This window comes from Prinia subflava, chromosome 1 (genome assembly GCF_021018805.1).
Source record: "Prinia subflava isolate CZ2003 ecotype Zambia chromosome 1, Cam_Psub_1.2, whole genome shotgun sequence".
Classification (NCBI taxonomy): Eukaryota; Metazoa; Chordata; class Aves; order Passeriformes; family Cisticolidae; genus Prinia; species Prinia subflava.
In genome coordinates, this window is record NC_086247.1 from 28,325,087 (window position 1) to 28,346,655 (window position 21,569).

At 36.3% G+C, this 21,569-nt stretch overlaps 1 long non-coding RNA gene across 3 annotated transcripts in view; it reads right to left on the reverse strand.

Annotated features, from left to right (window-relative positions):
- Positions 1 to 21,569, reverse strand: part of LOC134547756 (uncharacterized) — a 239,867-nt gene that overhangs the window by 38,147 nt on the left and 180,151 nt on the right. Inside the window, exons 4-5 of one of the 3 annotated variants that reach the window (XR_010079596.1) lie at positions 20,197 to 20,313; positions 17,358 to 19,915 (exon numbers count right to left, since the gene is read on the reverse strand). The exons of 1 other annotated variant lie outside the window; for it this stretch is intronic. This is a non-coding gene — a long non-coding RNA (uncharacterized LOC134547756). Of the gene's footprint in view, positions 1 to 17,357; positions 19,916 to 20,196; positions 20,314 to 21,569 lie in introns of those variants that run through there. One more of the 3 variants, XR_010079593.1, reaches the window with a different exon arrangement.

Genomic DNA, 21,569 nt, shown 5'->3' on the forward strand with positions numbered 1-21,569 from the left:
ATTTGCTCTCTTTGAGAAATGTATCCTTTATTTCAGTGTGACCCAGTGTAATGACTGCACAGGAAACAATAATCCACAATTAGATTGGTCATTTATCTCTTTCTAATATATGTTGTTAATCAATAAAAATTACCAACTATGCCATTACTTCTAATAACAATGTGCCCACTTTAATTACAAAAAAACTGATAGTGAATGGGATTCATTTAAAGCTGACAAATTAGGATAGGTGTTCTCTGTGTATGTTTATTTCCATACATTTTATCACAATGAAGACTTGTCAAAAGAGATAAGTAGACACTGTGTAACTGAAAATATTGAATGATTCAGCAACCCTTGACCATAAAATCTTTTTGCAGAATATAGCATATTTTATAAAATCTGCAGAGATAAAATATTTGAAAAAATGAAGCAGACAAAGGGCCCTGAAATTGAAATCATTACTGTAATTTCCTAGTTATAGACAGAAGGACAATATTAAGCATTTCTGTTAAAAATAAAATACTTTTCTTGGGTCTATCTGTAAGACAACAATTTTCAAGATCAGTAACTGTCACTGTTGAACCACAAGAGACTCCATGTATGGTCACTCAAAAAAATTAGTTGATATTACTCAGTTTTTCTGAATTAAACTGATATTACTCTGGCCTACGTGAATATTCTCTGATGACATCCTTAAAAAAAACCAAACAAAAGAGCTTCTGATAGAAACCATATGTTTCCATACTTCAGTATATGTTCCATATCTAAAGATGTCGCAGACAATATCTATTTGATTAAAATGGAATAAGAATTTTCTTGCTTTAAAACATTACATTTTAAAAATATGTTTTGAATATGGCTGAGAATAATCTCCCATGCCATGAATCAGAAAAGAATAAATAAAACAAAATCAGATTTCTAGGATATAGTCATATTTGTGGGAAAGTGTAAAAACCTTATGTGAATTTTGCATATGGACCTTATTTTGGTGGGCACATATGGAGAGGGCGTTTCTCTCAAGGTGGATCTTTCCTAGAGATCTAGTGGTGAGAAACAAGATGTTTATGGCACTGATTGAAACTCAATAATATAGTGCTTTAAAAAAAATTACCCATTCTGCAGTCTTTATATGGCCATCTAACAAAGAGATTGACTTTATAAAATACACCTTTGAGTGCCCAGAAACATGATTTACTTACAAGTACTTTTTAGTAAATTAATGTTTAATAGGAAAGTCAGTTAGGAATAGTGCATTTAATTTTAGCTCAAAATAGTTGATTTTTTCTGAAACAAACTCCTTACCTCACTTTGTTTCCTGATTTCCTCTTTACAAACAAAATAATGATGTGATTGCAGGACTCAGCATGGCACCTGATAGATTGGATGTTGAAAGTATGACTCATGAAAGCAGACCCTTGGTATGACTGATGTCAGTGATTACTCTTGCCAGACTAATTGGCCAGACTTGTGAATTTCTCAGATTCCTCAGCTCACATCCAGGACTGCCTTTTGCAATGCTGGAGCCTTGGCCCTGGCAAGAATTTAATTTGTATTTGAACTGGAGCTGAAGGAAGATTTCATTACACATTGTGATTATAAGTGACAACAACAGGCCTTTTCCTTGGTCTAACCAAATACTACTGTGATCAGCAAGCCATCTTTTGATATGGAAAGTATCTTTGTCCAGAGGGTCAAAGTTACCAGTTCGGACAGTTCATAATTTTGGAAAACAGCTAACACCATCTGTGATTCTAATTTGTCTTAGCAACAGAAATGTGGAAACAATAAATAATGTATTGATCTAACAATCAAGAAAAAAGTAATTAATGGGCAGAAAAATTTGACATAGCTCTCTGCTTTTTGTCTTAGGGTGTAGTTGACTTTTACTTACAGGACATCTTTACAGCAGTCAGGTATGGATAACAGGTTTGACTTTTATGTAGAAGAGTTCCAAATAACTGCTTTACTCACAGAAATAATATCTGTTTATCAGAGTTAGGTAAGGAAGTAGTTTTGCAGGGGTTAAAATAAGGCTGAAATAAAGTTAGGAAATTTACTCCAAAAGAAACAAGCATTCAGCTAAAATATTTATAATGGCATTTATGGTAAATAAAGTATATTTTCTAGCTCCCCCTGCCCCAGACCATCCATTAGTGTGGACTTTAGAGAGCTACTCCATAAAATCCTTAGCATACCAAATAATCTATATGAACATACAGGACTGACAGCTAAATAAACATCATCCAACCTTAAATGTATTTCTTATTCTACTTCCTACAGGTTCATTCCATTTGTATTGATTTTTTTTCCAGACAAAGTAATAACCACAGCATAGTATCACTCTCCAGTGTACTACCTTTTTTCATTTACAAGTCTGAAATATTTTTCCTAGTGATTTAAATACTTAAACAAAATTAATTCATTTTGACAGATGCTTAGTAACACATAATTTTGGATGCTTAGAGGACGCAATAAGGGACTTTTGTACATAAAAGTCACCCAGTGGAATTTAAACTCATATTTTAATTCTGTATAAAACAGAAGTGGTTTAGAGTGTCTGAGAAAGATAAACTTGTTAAAAATTGCAAAACTGCATGGTCCATTCTGTATCTATTTCCTATCATCTATACCTAGCCAACACATCCTCCTAAATTATCACAACTGATATGAGTAGAGAAGTATCTCAACCGATGACAACCACTGTTTTTTAATCTTTAAAATAAGTGGATTTTTTGACAGTTTGGAAAATGTAAAAAATTTATAATATTTTAAATTAATTTTTAAATGGACAGAAATGGCCTATTTAACTTAATGGCCCATTAAAATAGCTTAAATATTTATGTTCCTGTAGGGACCAAAATAGTTTTAGGTTATATTCAACATTAATATGGCTGTGGGTCTGCATACAACAATTCCTACTGCAATGAACTCGGTTGGTTACCTAAGTATCTTTTCCTGCATATTCCTCTTTTTAAATGAACATGTATTTGTATATGTAATGCAGATATGTAGAGAATCTGAAGTTTCTTCCTCTACTGAATCCTCTAAAGCAACTGAGCTGTAGCAAAAGGGGTGTAAGCAAATCTTCTGTGACCTCCAGCAGCCAGATGCTGCATATAAATATGTCTCAAAGTCCAGAAATCATAGAGAAAGGATATTGATTTCATGCCATCTTTGCAGGCATACCCTTATAGCAGACAGGCAAAGACCAGATAGCAGGACTGGATTCCCCCTCGTTCAGGGGTTTAGACTTTGATAGCAAATAGAACTGCTGATCACATACAACTTCAACCACTTAATGGTAGATAGTCTGAAAATGATTTACATCTTTAATTCCTAATCTTGTCAGATGCTCCAATTATTCCAGTTTATAGAATTTTTCTTGTTTGCATAAAACAAGGCAGAGAAGAAAATGATATGCAATTATTGAATCAAAAAACGCATTGACACCAAAGGATATGAATTTGTCTTGCATGGCAGGCATCACCTCAAGATGTTTATTTATCTATCCTTCCCTTTAACCACTTCACAGTTAAAATAAGTAGCAGAGACTTAGCTTCAGGATCTTGGTTTGGTTTTTGGTTTTTTTTAAAAAGAACATCTGATTCAGCATTATCTTATTAATGTGGAAAATGCCCTGAAAAGCTCAAATCCCAGTAGAAGTGCCCTGGAAGCAGAGCCACCCATGTGCCTGCATTGCTGCTGCTAAGCAACTAGAACAAAAAATACAGCACAAGTCAATTCTCATTTAAAGAACTGATGCTAAGTTCATTCTCGCTTTGGAAAGAGAAAGGAAATTAATACAAAGTGAACAAAAAACTCACAAGTGTTTTTTTTTATATTACCTTTCTGATAAGAAAGCAGGTTTTTTATTAACAACTTTTCTGAGCAAAAGTGAATAAAGATTTGCTGCTACAATTAGCCACATGGATCAACAGTTCCAATGATGATTAATACAATGAAGTCAAAATCAGTGATCAGACTGAAATATCACTCTATCTGTTCTCTGCAGACAAGCAAGTGGGAACTTGCACCAAAGAATATAATCACATTCTTTCACAAAGCTGATGTAGAAGTTTAGATGCAAAGAAAAAAAAATGCCCAATATAAAATATAAGAAGACTGTAAATACCACATTGCTCTAAGGCTGTTTTCTCCCACATGCCATTCATAATATAACACAATACTGTTTTCTGAGACTCAGTCACAAACAGTGTCTTAGTGTAAATTTCCCTGCTCCTGAGTAATGCCTGCTTTGCTTTATGACCTTTTTGCCCTGTGAATTTTTGAAAGCAGTTGTCACAGATTCAGTATTTGGAGTTCTATTATCTGCTTGAGTGCTGTCATAAAACAGATCACTTTTACAAGAAATGTGTACACTATCCTACAGCACTGGCTAGGCACACAAAGGCTGTGAGAGCTGTTTTGAAGTTAGGCTGCAGAAAAAGATATGTAACAAAATGCTACATTCCTTGAAGATAAATGCATGCTTCACCTCTTGGTAAGTACCCCTGCAGAGCAGACAGCAATGTAACAAACACCTGTCAATTCTTTGGGTGTCAAAAACTAATGGATACCCTGTGGTTTCTGATAAACTCAAAGATTGATTGGACTCTCTCTGGAAGCTTCAACATGAATGGCGTGAAAGAAACTCTTCTGAGATAGACTATTCCGAAATATTTTGGTATGGAATTGACTTTGGATGAGGTAATTGTAGCAGTGTGGTCAGTGGGCTCAGACAGCAACTTGCATTTCAGGTCTCTTTCTGGAGAAGAATATGTAAACCATTATAATAAAGTAATCTGATCTTTGACAAAAAAAGCCCTAAAGAAACTTACTTCCAAAACTGGAAGCAAAACTAGTGGTATGTTACACCAGGCCCCTTTGCAACTGGTGGAACCAGGTCAAATTTGATTTGACCTTGATTTCATTGTCAGGAGGACCTAATAGAGATGTTTAGCCATCATATTCCACTTGGGATTAGAGGAAATATCCTTGAAGCAGCTTGTAAGCAGCACTTAATGAAGAGGCTCATCTGGACTGTACCTTGCTGACCTACTGACATTTATATCCTACTTGGGTAATATCCAAAAGACTTAAACTTAGAAAAAAGCCTTAAAAAGTACTGAAAAGTGTTGGGGGTAGGGAAGAGGAAGTCACTGGGTTTTGTGCTAGGATGAAAAAATTCAAGAAAAATAAAACACCAAGTAAAAAAATGTGCATGGCACCTTATTGTTAGTTAGTCTGAATTATTGTCAGACATGGAGAAAAGAAAGACAGTTCTAACAATTTGGACGAGAGAGGAAGAGGCAAAGGCAAAGCCCAAATTCCCTTTACTAATTTCTCAATTACAGCCCTTTTTATGTAATTAATTAGACTGGCTCATATATCTTTAAATTTTACTGTTGTTTAGTGAAACTAGTGATGGATATGTGTATTCTTGGAAACTGAGGATGAGTTTTTCTGCTGTGGTGCCCTAAAGGCACAATCTCACATGTATGATTCAGTAAGACCTCCACATGACATTGTCAATGTACACTTGATTTTCTATAACATGATACATCTACTTTTTCCTAGTGTAAGAAAGTACTAGGTCAATTTGAAGGGCATGCTACAATGCATGCAAGCTCCAAAACAAGCATTTTATTGATTTTTAAAGGCCTATTTTGGTCTTCCTGGTAGATGTTGCTTTTTTTTTTCAGTATAGCAAATTCATTATCTTATTTACATATATAGCTCCCATTAAAACAAGAATATGAAAATATCCTAAAATTACAGTATCGCTGACTTTATAAACTCCTCTGTGTGAGAAAGCAATATCTTCACAACACTTAACAGATGGAAGACAGAGATTCAAAACAGTGGAGATGAAAGTTCAATTCCTGTTAAAACTAGAGAAATAGTGCCTTGATAGTTTGAAAATCTTCACCAGAAGACAAGACCTGGGACAAGAAGACGATCTGTGACAAGTTTCACAGAGGATTATGTACATGGTGAAATTCAACATCCACAGTAATTGTTAATTACCTGACTAGAGGGGCACCTGGATAACTAAAGTTTCCAATAGCATTTTCTCCCAGGATTGTTGTTTGATATTTGTAAAGTTCAGGCAAAAAAACCACCAAAACCCTACCTGGCCAGATTTTTGCTTGTCTCCAAAGAAGCAGGTATCTGAAAATCATTTGAGTATCCTTGGGGTCCTTCAGTAACAGCCTATTGTCAAGTCACAGTGTGGGTGCTGTACAGGTAGCATATGCACTTGTCAAGGTAACTGTTTTGGTCTGACAAATTCAAATAAATAAAAGATGGAATGTCATGACATCTGAGGTGATCTGAGAGGCTCTAAAATTTTCTTTCTATAAAATGACCTTCTTTTCAATGAGGTCTGATAGTGAAGCAAAATATATGATTATCAAAGTATTTTTTCAAGCCTCAGGGGAGAAAAATCTACCTTTATAGATGTATTGGCAATTACTCCACTAGCTCTTCTCAAAAAATTTGTTTTATATCCATGAGCTAAACAAACTCAATGAAAATGTAAGATTTGGTTGGGGTTTTTTTATCACCAGTACTGAGAAAGAAACATAAGGTAATGTGCTCTGGGGATTTTTCGTACCTGATTTCATTGAGAACCTAAAGTACAGGTGACCTTTCAATGTTCTGAAAGGGAACAAGTATGAGTAGTACAAAGAGATGTCTCAACTCTACCTTAGGCCACAGATTAAAAGAGCCTAATGGTCTGAGCTATGTAGACTTCCTCCCGAGATCCCCGCTGAACATACCAAGCATAGATGAAGTAATTAGGAAAGGAACAGAAGAAGAATGAACTGAAGAAGGCTGGTGCTGACCCAAAGTAAGACTTTGCTATGCCTAGGATAAATGTCTTTTAGTACTTTGAGAACTACTGGGCTTCTGAAAGAGAGAAAAGGTTCATCAAAACTCCTTGTCAGGATGGAAATCTGAGTCACAAGTTCACCACCTCGTAAGTTCCATTCCAACTCTTTGTCAAAGAGACTGCTCAGAAGTCACACTAAAGGACTCAAAAAGCACTTGGCGATGAATCCGTTCTCCCCTTGGATGTGCAACCTTTTTAGTGATAAAGAACTAGGGAACGGTTTGCCAAGTTCTTTGAAGAATAAGGAAGTCCCTGAAGGGATTAGACATATATGTCTTTGTTCCTTTAGATGTGATTCATTTCAGATCATAGGTTCCATAAGCCAATTGCCTCACCATGGTTGCTGGCCAGAAAAGAAGTCATAGGTGGTTAGCAAAAAGTCATTTAGTATTCCTGTTGTGTAGACAAATAAATCTTTGTTTTCACCAGATGCCTACTTTTTTTCCTGCTTCTACTAGTTTTTCCTTTTTGGACGCAACTCCCACAATGGTATACACAGAGAAATAATTTTCTAAGATTTACAAACAATCCAACACCATTAATATTAACTCTTATGGACAGACTCTGGCATGAAAAAAGTGAATGAGCACAGCAAACACTATAGAACTGTCTAACAAATGTCAGTTGCATTAAGAGCTGCAATATCAACAACAAGGGCATAATCTAAATGCATAAGGTAATGCATCAAATATTTGCATAATTATTTTACATTCCTATGAAACTGAGACTCAGAAATATATTCCTCTCCTTATTTTCAAACTGTGGTGACTACAGTGGTATAAAGCAAACAAATAAACATCAATCACTACGTGTGATGGACAAAGCTTTCCTTCAGCTCCATAATTCAAGTAGCAACACATGTACAGAAGAATAGGACAATCTTGTGTAATCCCCCAGAACAACCTATTTAGAGTCATGGGAAGTATACAGTGCTTTGACAATACCTTTTACTTGAGAAAGAGAAGAAAATATCTGTGCCCTTTTCCTATGTGAGTTTTTGGCTCAGTATCTATGTGTTATCTAGCAGTGTGGCTTGTATGTGTAGGTGTATACTTGTTAAAACTCATCTGCTGCATGTTGTGTTTATACACTCTTGTTTCCTGTACAGTGCTGTCCCAATAGCTGATTTAATAAAATATGTTGCACATCATTCCGAGTGATTAGAAGGGTTGATTGAGCTAACAGAAATGCAAAAGCATAGTATCAAAAAATATTTCCATTTATATATCACAGCACGATATATATATTTCTGCTGAATAAAAATGCTTTATTTACTTATCTTTATATTACTCTACAAGCTCTACTCTATACTACTCTAAAAGCTCTGGAAAGATATAACTTTGATTAGAAAAATATATATATCCTTAAATATTTAGGTTAATAAGACATATATACTGGGACATCAAAACTTAAACATGTCTCTGCAGTTGTTTCTATCTGCTCTATTTTCCTAGTTACAGTACTTTAACAGACTGGAAACTTTGAAAAGTGGGTTTAATAAATTTTACGGGAAATCCCATTTTCATTCCCAAGCAATTTCAAAAAAACCCATTTGTTATTCTTTCTTTCTGAAGCAGAAATAAAAATTCAACTGAAAATTCAGTGGAAATATTTTAAATGTCTGCCCTGAATTATTGAGAGAGCTCAATTCAGAAGCATAGATTCAATTCATATTTTCAGCATAAGTCAGAAATGTGTTTTTGCAGCAAAGAAGCCCAACTCTGGTTGGGCAAGACTGTAAACATCAGGTCAAGGAAAATGTTTATTCCTCTCTAGTTACCTCTCATGAGGCCTCATCAAGGACTCTGTTCATTCTTAGACTCCACAGTAGAAGGGGTGTGGATAAACTGGAGAAAGTCTAGAAGAGGGGCATTAAGATGGTTAGAGGCCTGGAACTGGTGGCATACAACTAAAAGACAACAAGGTCTGTTCAGTCCAGTCTTAAAAATAGGAGAGTCGGGGAATATGTTAATGTTTTTAAATTATGGAAGACATAGGTCTGAAACAAAAAACAGAGGTCAGAAATGTACTGTAAAATATGTGAGACAATGGGCACAGCTTGGAATATGGGAAACTGGCTTGATAAGGAAACAAGGCATTCGTTATGAGCATAATAAGACACTGGACTAGTTGCTCGGAAAGCTGTGAAATATCCATCCTTGGAGACACAAAATATTTCACTGTACAGGGCCCTGAGCAATTTGTACTTCCCAGAATTTCTCTGATCAGGAGGTTGAAGTTGATGACCTCTGGAAGTCCATTCCAAAATACTTGATTCAATTGTCCTAGGATTATATAGAATACACTATACAAATTCTTGTAATAGACTATTGTTAATATTTTAACAAAGCTGGAGGTTAAACAAGCAACTTCTACCTGTAAAATAAAGCTTTCCAATATTATCATTCAGGTTTCTTACCTTGTTTCAGCAGTATTTTGGATACCAAAATTCCTTCTCAAAACAACACAGTAGGATAGATACTTTTGGTTCACCAACTCTGTGTTGTTTTAAATGACAGTTTTGCAATATTCACTGGGAATGAGCTTTTGTCAAATGTCCATAACACTGGAGGATAGTTTTAGCTTCCTAGACATGACCTCGAACCTGGGCAGTGCAGAATCTCTCGGTTCCTGGAGGAATGCCAGCTCAACCAGCCAGATCTGCTGGCCAGCATATGGGCAAGGTCAAAGCACTGTCTCCTTTGAAGCCTCCTGGGCACAGGGCAGAGACAGAGCAGCTCCTCAGTATTCTCACAGTGCAGCCAGGGACTTGCCACAGGTTTAAGCACAGCTGACCACACCATCCTTCTTGAAGAGTGAATCACTGTCAAGGAAGGTGAACCCTCTGGCTCATCAGGGGAGGCGTGGAAAAGAGAGAGGAACAACCCTACCATTAGAAAATTGTTGTTTGGTCTCTGTTTAAAAGCACAACTTCAAAAAAAAAAAAGTTCTTCTAAGTCATACACTTGGATTTAGATTCTAGAAACCTGGGTTATATAATTTAGGTAAATTTGCTGCAGTTTTTGTAAAATTCTCTCCTGTTAAAGATATCCAAGACAGCTCTAAATTAATTTTTCCACATATCTAACAGCAGACAGTTTTCCCTTCCCAAATTATCTTTCAGCAAATAAATATATTTCATTAGCAGTGTATTTCCTGCTGCATAAAGAAAGACACAGTGTGATGGAGCAAAAGAAAGTCCATGAATTTGGCTGTACCACAGAAAGGTATAGTCTTGTGCTGGGGCTGGTAACAAAGAGCTCACATCTGCCTTAATTTTATATTTATTCCTGAAAAAATGATCAAACTTACCTGAATAAAGTTTATACAGCAGAAAATTTTAGAAATCCAGGATGAGGAGTAACGTTCTGTTGAGGCACACACAAGAAATTTTCAGAGCACCAGTTCTTCCAGGTGTGACAGCTTAGCTTTGTATGCTCTGTAATTTTGAAAAAAATTCAAAACAAGAGTTGCACAAGCATCCATAACCAGGCTGGAACTGGGAACCTGTCCATGTTGTGTGTGCATGCCAGCATTTCCAGTCAGCCTGATGTTGGTTGGGTTGGTTGTAGTGAAGTAGCCAAGAGTGTAAACATGTTCCTAGCTTTTTCCATTGTGTAAACTCACTAGAGAAGATTTTTCCCAGATGTTTTAGGGGAAAACATAATTTAAATGTTTGTGATGTTACCTATGTCTATGGCATTTTCTAATTGTCTATGACATTTTCATATATCTGAGTGTCTAAATTTGCCCTCTTACATTAGGGCATGATAATTCTTTCCTACTGGGGAAAAATTCTCTCTCATGCAAGGTCCCTTTAAGACTACATACATTGTTTTGACGGCATTCAGTTTTTCAAAGAAATTCTTTGAATTTTTACCCTTACCAGAAACTCAACAATGTTATTTTGTTGCTGTTGTTGTTTGTGTTTAAGTCATAACACATTTGATGTTTTCAGAAGTATTTTAAAACTGGTTTGGTATCCAAGCTGCCGTGCAGATAAATCAGTAGTTGCAGTGAATGGGTCATAGCACTTTTCTTGAACCGTAAAAATGGGATTTTAACCAAGAGTGCTAAACATTACAAGCCATTTATTCTGTGTTCACAGCACAGTTGAAAGAAACGTGACTATGTTACCTAATAGCTAAATTCCAAAGAGCAAGTTTTATTCTAGAATGTTGACAATAGAATCACGGCTGGATTATGCTGGTTTTAAAGGCCATTAAAGCACTTTTAAGGGAGCAAAAGGAAAAGGGTAATATCATAATATGTCTTGAATTTCAAGGTGCTAAGGCAATGTCAGACTATGAAAAAGAATTGCTAAATACAGGTTTGTTAAGAGTATTTACAACTAAAGTTATTGCAAACTTGATTTCTGCTTTGTCCTGTTTAATCAAGGGTCTGTATTCAGAATTTTGACCACCCTGGGCAGACAGATGTCATATGTTCATTTTATTACTGAAGGGATGTTGTAATGATGTCTAAATTAAATGCTTACCTCTATAGGACTAAGTAGTTTAAGGACTGTGATTATTTGCCTCTGACTGTCCAGGACACCAAGATCTGCCTTCCTTACATTGTGATCATGAACAGCTGAATGCCCTGAATATCCTATTAGACTCATAGTTCTATCCCAAGACCAAAATGAGGTGTACAGATCATCTGTGGGATACTTTCCAGAGTGGTCCAACCTTCCCATGTTACAGTTTTGGCAAAAACCTGTGACTGGTCTCTGCATTGGGCAGTGCAAGAAGATGAGTTAGGATCAAGCTGACTCTTCGCTCTGGCTTGACCTTACAGAGAACAGGACAGATGTTGTCCATGTAGTGTGGTGGTGAGAGCAGGATAGCACTAAACCCCAACATCTGCTAAGGCTTACAATATGCCTGCCACTGGCACTTGTTTAATCAGCACAAGCACCCTTGCATCTGTCTCATCCATCTGTCTGCTCTTCAGAGCACTAATGAAGCCTGTGGGAAGAGCCTGGCCACAACCACAGGTTCAGGCCTAGGATTAACATGGCAGTTCTGCTTGCTCCAGGGCTGTGTGGAAATATACTCTATTACAAAGTTTTCTACTGAAATCAAGTTGAGCAAGAATAGTAACTCAACTAAGTTCATACAACTGGACTATGATCCTAATAATTTATTTGGACTTGTAGATCAGAGAATCACAGAATGATAAGGTTGAAAGGGACCACAGTGGGTCATCTGGTCCAACCTTCCTGCTCAAGCAGGGTCATCCCAGAGCACATGGCACAGGGTTGCATCCAGACGATTCTTGAATATTTTCAGTGAAGGAGACTGCCTAGAACCTCTACCTGTTCCAGTGCTAGTCACCTACACAATAAACAAGTCCTTCCTCATATTCAGGTGGGTATTCCTGTACATCACTTTCTGTCCATTATCTCTTGTTGCTTGGCACCACTGAGAAGAGCCTGGCACCCTCCCTTCAGACAATGATAGATACTGATGAGGTCCCTCTCAGTCATCTTTTCTCAAGGCTGAACAGGGCCAGTTTCCCTCAGCCTTTCCTCATAAGAGATGCTCTGATGCCTTGTCAACTTCATATCCCTCTGCTGGATTACTCCATGTCTCTCTTGTACTGAGGAGCGCAGAACTGGACACAGCACTCCAGATGTGGTCTAACCAGAGATGAGCAGAGGAGCAGGATCACTGTAGGAGAAGGGAATACAGGAGACCTTGTCCCTGGTAAGTAACAGTTGTGTTAATTACCCAATAAAGCCTCGCCCCTGATAAGTCACAGCTATACCCAGTAAAGATAAGAGTGATAAAAGGGGGTGGGTTAGCTGGTGAGGGAGGATCATGAAGGAAGAGGAAGCTTGAGGAAGAGCAAATGAGAGGAACATGAAGCAGAAGGATCCTGGGGAGAGAGAATCACAGCTGTGAGGTCAGTCTGGGTGTGCAGTTAGAGCCTGTTGTTGGAACCTGCAGTCACAGTCTAGCTAGGTAAAAGCCTGCATTCCGAGTCTGCAAACTAATACCTGCAGTCATAGTTTAGCAGGAAATAACCAGCAGTCAGAAAGGGAAACCTACAGTAGGAGCTTGCTGCAGCCAGCGTCAATGAATAAAGAGGAATAAACCAGGACTCTTTTCATGCTGTGATGAACAAGAGGTCTGTGCCTTGGCTCATTTTTACCCTCTAACAATAGGGCTGCTGCAACAGATCACCTTTACCAGCTTGATGGTAATACTCCTCCTAATGCACCCCAGGATACCACTGGCCTTCTTGGACATAAGAACACACTGGTGCCTCATGGATGGCTTGTTGTCCATTGGGACCCCCAGGTCCTTCACCACAGAGCTGTTTTCCAGAAGGTTGACTCCCAGCCTGTATTGGTGCCTGACGTTATTCCTTCCCAGGATGGGAGCCTGAATTTTCCTTTTTTCGATTTCAGACAGTCTTCTTTCTGTCCATTTCTCCACCTGTTGAGGTTCTTCTGAAAATCCTTACAGCATTCTGGGGTATTAATCATCCTTGTCAGTTTTGTATCATCAGCAAACTTGCTGAGGAGGCACTGCATCCCCTCACCCAATTCAGATCCCCTGAACGAGTACTTTTAATAATCAGTACACCAACTGAGCCCAAAAACCTGCATTTGGAATGCTCCAGTCAACATAATATCAAGAAACAGTTACAGAGATGACCTTCATGAGGGCCTTCAGAAATACCATCCAAGTTGAGATGAGCTGCCCCTGGATGGTACATGACCTCTCCTCCCTCTGGTGTGGTTACCTGCCTCCCACACACACAAACACACCTATCAATATAATTTTATCCATTAATTATCTGCAAAAATCCAGGCTGTGATTATCTTCAAGGAATCCAGGTGACTGTGAATTTCCTGTGCAAGCAAAGTATGTGCTAAAAATATTTTTTCAGAATTATTTAGAAGACTGGAAAAAAAAGTCAAAACAAAAAGGTTTGATTAAAGTTCATTAAAAAAACAATAAAGCAAATATATATACTGCAAAAACAAAAAAGTTATGGCAAGATGTGTTTTATTCTGTAACGAGAACTGTATCGCAGGGAGAGAAAAGAAGGGAAGGGAAGATGGGTGGGCAGTTGAATCCCTGCACTTGTCACACTGAACTTCAGTTCTGAAAGTTTCCATACTTCAGTATGAAAAAAAAGAAGTCACAGATTGCAATTATTAATATGAAAGGATTGAACGGGAGAAATTCTGCACATGTCATCCTTCACAGAAAATTTTCCCCCAGTTTGTGTGCCTGAAGTGACTGTGTTCACACACACGATTACATTGTAGACCTGTGCTGAAGCTGGAGAAGAGCCATTAAATGAACACAGTGTGAATGCACATCATCTGCATAAGAGGGGCTCAGGTGTGGGGTTGCAAAAGTGAGGGGGCATGAGAGACAGAAAAAATAGGGAGCAGCTGAGGAGGAAGAGCAATTTTCATTTCTCAGGGATGAAGATCAGCATCAAGCCAATTTACACAATACAGTTGTCTTTGTACTCCGTATGACCCTGCTTCACCCTCTTCTGTTCTCTGGCTTATGGCCACTTTTTCAGTTCTTTGCTCAAGAATTCTTTTTCACATCCTTCAATAACCTGGAACTCCAGAAAATTTATTTTTTCTATACAGGTTTTCTAAATGTTATGCTATAATTATACCTTATTCTTACACTAAGTCTTCGTTTCAACATATTTTAGACAATTATGAATTACAGAAGAGATTCATATTTCAATCTTTTTATCTCTCTGATCTGTGTCAGAACTTATGTTTTCTTTAATCTGCTCTTTCATTCCATATATCCTCAAGTTAGGATGGGAGAAAATGGCCCCAAGCTTGGTGAGGAGAGGTTTAGACTGGTTTTTAGGAAAAAAATTCTTTACCAAAGGGGTTATCAAACACTGGAACAGGCTAGCCAGACAAGTGCTTGAGTCACCAGCCATGGAGGAATTTAGAAGACATGTATTTGTGATACTTAGCGAAATGGTGTAGTGGTGGAATTGGCACTACCAGGTTAATGCTTGGAGTCTCATAGCTCTTTTCTACCCTAAATGTTTCTGTGACTCTAAATTCTTCTCTGTGCCATGAAGTCTTTGATCTGGATTTGTATCAGTGCAACTTCACTGCGAAAGCCTGGACCTCTCCATCTTTTAAAAAGAAGTGGAATACAGTCCAGAATATGCTTACATGCACATGTGCAGACTCACATCCATGGGCATATGCCTACACACACAAAACTTGAAGCAGAAGCTCTCAGTTGCTGAACATTAAGCTAAATTGACTGGGTGATTAACCATTTTTTTTCTCCATGACACCTGGAAAATATTTAGTCACTTGTGGTACCACAGAAGAAGTACAAACACCAGATGTTTACACTATTGAATACCTCAGTATTGTTATGAACTGTTTAATAAAAAAGTTGAGTGCAATTTCCCCTAAAACATTCAGTTAATTGCATTTACCATTGTTTTAGAAAAACAGGGTTTTGTTTTCATAATTTTAGGATTTCTTGGAATTAATATGCACAGATGCACTGGTTGATTTGCATCATTAAGTTTTGAAAAGACTATTAAAATTTTATATCTTCCTATCTATTCTTATTATCTTTCTCAGTAAGAAAAATGTGCTATTAATGGATGAAGTACTTCAGCAAGATTATGGAAGCAAATTTGAAACTGTAGAATAAAAATAAAATATATAAATGATAACAGTTAACAGAATATCAGAAAAATAATTCCAGAGAGGCTGCCATATAACATATGAAAACAAATTTTACAAGTGAAAACTGAGGGGTGCATACCCTTGCTACTGTGCTTAAAAAGACATTTAGTATAACTTCCAGCTGACCAGTAAATATAGAGATTGACTCATCACAATGGAGTGTGGTTTTTTTAATAGTATTGATAAAATGAATTTAACAATTCAGTCTTGAATACAAAGCTAGATTTAGGGTTTTTCTTGAATTCCTTGAAATATGTCAGTAAAGAGAATCTCATTCACTGTTCTATGAGGACAGTCTCTCCACATCCTTAGTTACTGCATGAGTTAGGAGGAAAGAAAAGGCAACATATTCCAAGGTCAGTACTAAAATTAGTATATTCTGCTGGAAATGTTTTAAAATTAGAATCACGTTTTCTCAATAATAGAATTAAGAAAATACAGTTTAAAACAAAAACTTATTTTGTGAACACCTTCCAATTGTTTAGGAGATCCTCACAGTTTAAAAATCTCTTAGCATATTAATATTTTTCCTGAAATTTAGGGGAATATGGTCCTGTAGTTTTTCTACTAGGATTGTACCCATCCAAGAAAATACACCTGTTAAAAACAAATCCTAAAAATACTATGACGTCTTAAGCCACAGACAAGTACTGAGGATGCAGTAAATACGTTTCTACAGGGTTTTCATTTAGAGATTAACTCCTACTACTTTAATCTTTTGGAAGACTGTGGCTTTACTTCACATTTTTTACTGTACTGGTGGGTAAATATACTCAGGGAGTAAATTTTTGATTACCTTACTGAATAATTTCATTTTGTAAAGACTGCATTTCCCGGTTTCACAGAAAATGCTGGTTTAGAAAAACATGTCTGTAAATGATTCCCAAAATGCAGCATCTCAGTGTTAAGATACTGGTTTTCATTACTGCTGCAATAACATAGAAATAACTATATTATAGAAAAAAGCTACATTATAGAAATGACTATATTATAGAAGTGTAATGTCTATTGCCTGCTTTTGCTTTATGGACAGCAATTCAGTCACTGCATAGGTTCATTTTGTGACTGTTCAGCACAGTAGGTTAGATGAAGTATTAGCAGTTTAAAATAGACACATACACTTTCCATTTCAGTGCAGCCCAAAGACTTTTCCTGTCTTGCTGGTTGGCATCATTATGCAATAAAAACAACACTCTCAACATTAACCTCCTTGTAAGTTTTGGTTTGGCTCAAGGACATGTTGAGTGGCTAAACCTTGATCCTGTTCCAAATAAAATCCAAGTTTCCTTTGATTTCAATGGCATAGGCAAAGATCTTAATGAAACAGCAGGATCTGCTGAGTAAATTACAACAATAACAAGTAGGGACACATTTGTGAGACTACAAATGTCTACTGTGCTGTACTCTGAATGTTTTGGAAGGTATGCTACTCACAGAATATAATAACCTTACACAGATAAATTGACCCACTGTTTTGTTTGTACAGTAGGAAAATGCTTTTTTATTTGCTCTAAATATATTGATCATTCATTCAATAGTTTGTATTCACTGCTTCTGTCTGTATTCAATCTACAGACAGAAGCAGTCATTTCACCTTTCATAAACATTGCCTTCCCACTACAAATAAAAAATTGAATAATTAATACTAATTATTTTTTATTCTGAATGTCTTGGGGAATAAGGACTTAGAAATTTTCACAGTTTTTTTTAAGAACTAAAAAAATAAAGCTCTTGTTTTGTAGATTGTGAATATTCACAGTTTGCACAGTCATAGTTAGATTGCATTAAATTTTTCCTCTCTGCTGATTAAAGAAACTAACACAGCATGAACTCTACATTATTCAATCAAAGACCCCATTGAAAAAAAAATTAAAATCTTATAACAATTATTCAGGCTTTTAAGTTTTAGCTGTCTTTTCCAGGGAGTATTCAGGCAAGCAAAGCATGATTGTGCAAATGGTTAAAGACAAAATAGAAAAAACATGATGAATGCAGACAAGTCAGGAAAGAATAAGGAAGGAGAAACATCACTCGCCTCACAAAAATTTTTAGAAAGGTGATCATTTTAGAAATTGTTCTGTTTAGTCAGAATAGCACTCATTTTTCACTCTAGGGTACCCCTTTTCCTTTCTCGTAAACTTTCAGCTCAACTGGTGCCCTATTCTTGCTTTGCTGCTTTCACTCCCTGCAGTAAAACCAGCTGGAATTCCCTGTCTCTCCACCAGTCATCACTTACTGTTTGCCACTGCCTGAAAAAGAGATAAGTGGACATGCAGTCTTTTCACTACCCTAAATTCAGGAATTCAGCCCAAAATTCAGGAATCATCCAAAGGGAATCACTTCTCTGTTTGGAAAGCACCTGCAGATCTGTCCTTGCAAACATGGCCCTAGAGGATGGTTGTAGCTGCTGGCAGTACCATCCTAATTCTCTGCAACCTGAACTTCACCTTCTCTTTGGTACATAGGCTCCCTCAGGTTCCAAAAACCATGATTCATTTCTTCAGGCTGCTTAGTTTTCTGAAGATTGGGCCCTCAGTAAATGTAAGGTAATTGTAATTATAATAAAATGAATGCAATAAATGATCCTATAATACAGTGTTAAGTGACAGATAATTGCAGAGTACTATAGATACACTTCTGCCTTTAATTAGAGAGAAGCAACCATCTCATTTATTCTAGTTAAACTGGAGATGTAATTTTTGAAGTTAGCATCAAAGACCTCATGATTTAACCTTACCAAGTACACTACTAATAATAAATTTAAGTGTACTTACATTAAGAAATAATAGTGGCTTTTTATTTTATTACAGGGTAATAATTTGGTCTTAGGGTAGATAAACCAGTAAGGACAAAGTAGTGAATTGCAGAGTAACACAATATTATTATTAACCCACTGCTACAGCAACCATCATTAAAACTGATGCTATTGAGGGGAAAAAAAAAAAAAAAAAAAAAAAAAAAAAGCTGTTTCTGAAGAGTTTTAAAACAAATATTTTCAAGGCTTATGTGACTGGGCATTGAGGTCCTAGGGAAGATTTCAGTAAGCAGTACTGGATCATCCTGATCTGTTGAAACAATGCACTGCTATGTTGCAGTAATAAGCAGATGAGACTCAGTTTCTTCATGAAGGGAAAGCCCATACTTTATTCACATAACTCATTTTTATACAGTTTTCACAGACCTCGTGTTGAACTCCAATTGGTTACTAGTTTTCTTGCTATACAATTCATTGATTAGAAACTGGTATTTTACCTCTCCATCAAAACTCTCTATTCTTGGATTGTTTACATATTTCTTTCAAACATTCTCATGGGACAGATTCATTGTTTATGTAGGTGCAAACTTATTTTTCTCCCCAAGAATAGGTTTCTGTGTTAATGGAATTTCATTCCTCTGATTCTTTCTTATGGAAGCTTACAAGCTACTGCTAGCTTAGCTAGAGTAGCAGGGCCTCAACCATATTTTATAAGACCTTTCTTTTATAATATCTATACCTGTCTTCAACACTGATACTGCAATTACTAGGTATTAAAATGAATGGAACAATTTTCTGAAGTCAGAGCAAGTTTCTAAGCAAATAAACTAAGCAGCTTACTTCAGTTTTTCTGGGGTACAAAAAGGAGGATACGCACTTTTTCCCATTTTAAAATGGTATTTTGCAAATAATGACATGGTTTCTTTCCTTATTTATTAGAAAAGTCAGTGGAGATATAAAAATCTTTGTAATATTAACTGGCATTTGCTAACTTTGTGTTATAGTATAACATTGATTCTTCTGGTAAATCTGATTTGAAACCACTGAAGCAATGGAGGTTCCATTAGGTAAAACATGTCACAATGTATTAAACATCACTCCTCCCCATTAGTAATGATGAGTATTCATTTGTTTCATATAGTATTCCACTTTTAGGAAATACACTTATTGGCACTCTGTTGTCAGGCTGAAAATATTTATTCTAAATATATCAGTTCTTGCACCAATCTTTTCATTAAAAGTAAAACTGAAGTAAAACTTTACAATTAATTCTGATTATTGCCAAGGTCACCGCAGATGATTAAGAACTTCAAATGCACATTTAACAATTTTCTTCTTGAAGAGTTTCATAGCACAGTACTCAGATGTGTGTTCCTTTGGGGAATTCTGATCACAAACTTAAATAGGTATCTACATCTTACTATTTCAGAAAGCAAAAAACTTTTCCAAGAAGACAGCAGACACTTGAAAAGGATCACTACTAGCAACATTCATTATCATCTTGTGAATCAGATGCAAAAAATCCAAGTGGCTGAAATAATGAGATCCACCACTGCCATCCAAATTTCTGAAAAGAATGGGAAAATATATCATGTAATAATTTTATTTTGATTGCTTTTTCCTTCAAAGTAAATGTTTCAATCTGGTAAACATCCTTCATTCATTCTTGAAAACAGAACATTATTTTAGCGAGTTCCATTTCTTTTTCTATGAACTAAAGGTGCAGGATGAAAAAGAACTTCTCAGTATTAGAAGCCAAGGAAAAAATGAAGCAGTGTGGGCAAGATGAAAAGATTTCTCTAGAAGTTTCTCTAGAAATCTTTAGAATTCTCAGAAGTGAAACCTTACCTCAGAATAAGCACATCTAGTTTCCAGAAGCACGGAACAAAAAAAATTTTGCAAGACAGCGGTCTTGTAAGCTTGATTCTTTTCTCCCCTGAGACAGAATGGAGGTGGCACATACCTCTGTTATCACAGAATCATAAAATCATTTAGGTTGGAAAAGACCTGTAAGATCACTTACCCCTGCCAAAACAAAACACCCCAAAAACAAAAAACAAAAACCTTCACTAAGACACAGCCAGCTCAGCTGAGCTGGCCGCACAGTAATGCAAAACCACAAAGATTTTTGCAAGGTGCTTCTCTGTAGTTGCTTATAAACAGTCTCTGACTATCAATATTCCTTCATAGTCCTTGTAAAAATCACTTTACCTAGTTTTAAATGCAGAGGGAATCTTCCCATACTATGTATTCCTTCTGAATCAGTACATAAAGAGGTACATTACTCGTGTGGACTGATGCCATCTATCCTAGTGCACAGGATTTTGAAATTCAACCATCAGATACCAGTAAAATACAGTTTTCATGTTATTTATATTCCTTTTAAAAGAAGATACAATATATATTGAATTCCACTCAGCTACTTTGAAGGCAGTGAGTCTATGAAGTCTGCACTGGTGAACTGGTAAATTAAAAAATCAGAACACAACGCTTTTTTTTCTCATACTCTTACTGCATTAAATGAACATGAGGATTGAAAAGCGAAAATAGCAGGAATGGCTGAAATAATGAGATCCAGCACTGTCATACAAATTCTCAGGTGTTGGTGGACTTTATTTTTCATTTTAAACTACAAGCCTCATTAATTTTCTGTTTTCTTTTGTAGCAAAATACAACTCAAACACAAGTACATGGAGGAAAAAAGTAGCTTTTTTATCAAAATCACTTAAGTGATTTATGACTTGAAATTGCATTTAAAATCAGTAACACAGTTACTTAAATCTTTGCATAACTCAGACAACTTTGAAACTCTATGTAACATTCCTGTTTGGAAGGGACAAGAGGCTGAATTGCTAAGACAGAAAAGTAATGTGAAGTTTGAAGGCAATCTCTGCTATGTATATTTGCATATATTTCAAATATTAAGTTTGGTTATTTCCAGCATAGGGATTTCTATGTTGTCCTGTCTCTTTGGACTTCCATTACTAATACAGGGGAAAATTGAATATGATAAAAATTGAATAATACAATATTAGATTATGAATCAAATGAAATGATATTCTAATAATTCAATAAACAAAATAGTGAATAAAATGGGCTATGATGCTCTTTCTGTGGGCAGTGTGAGAGAGAGAAAATGTTGCTACTGTGTGCCTCTCATATGTTAATGAGGAAGAATTCAGACATAATCTTGCAGGAACATAATGAAATAAAAATTTCTT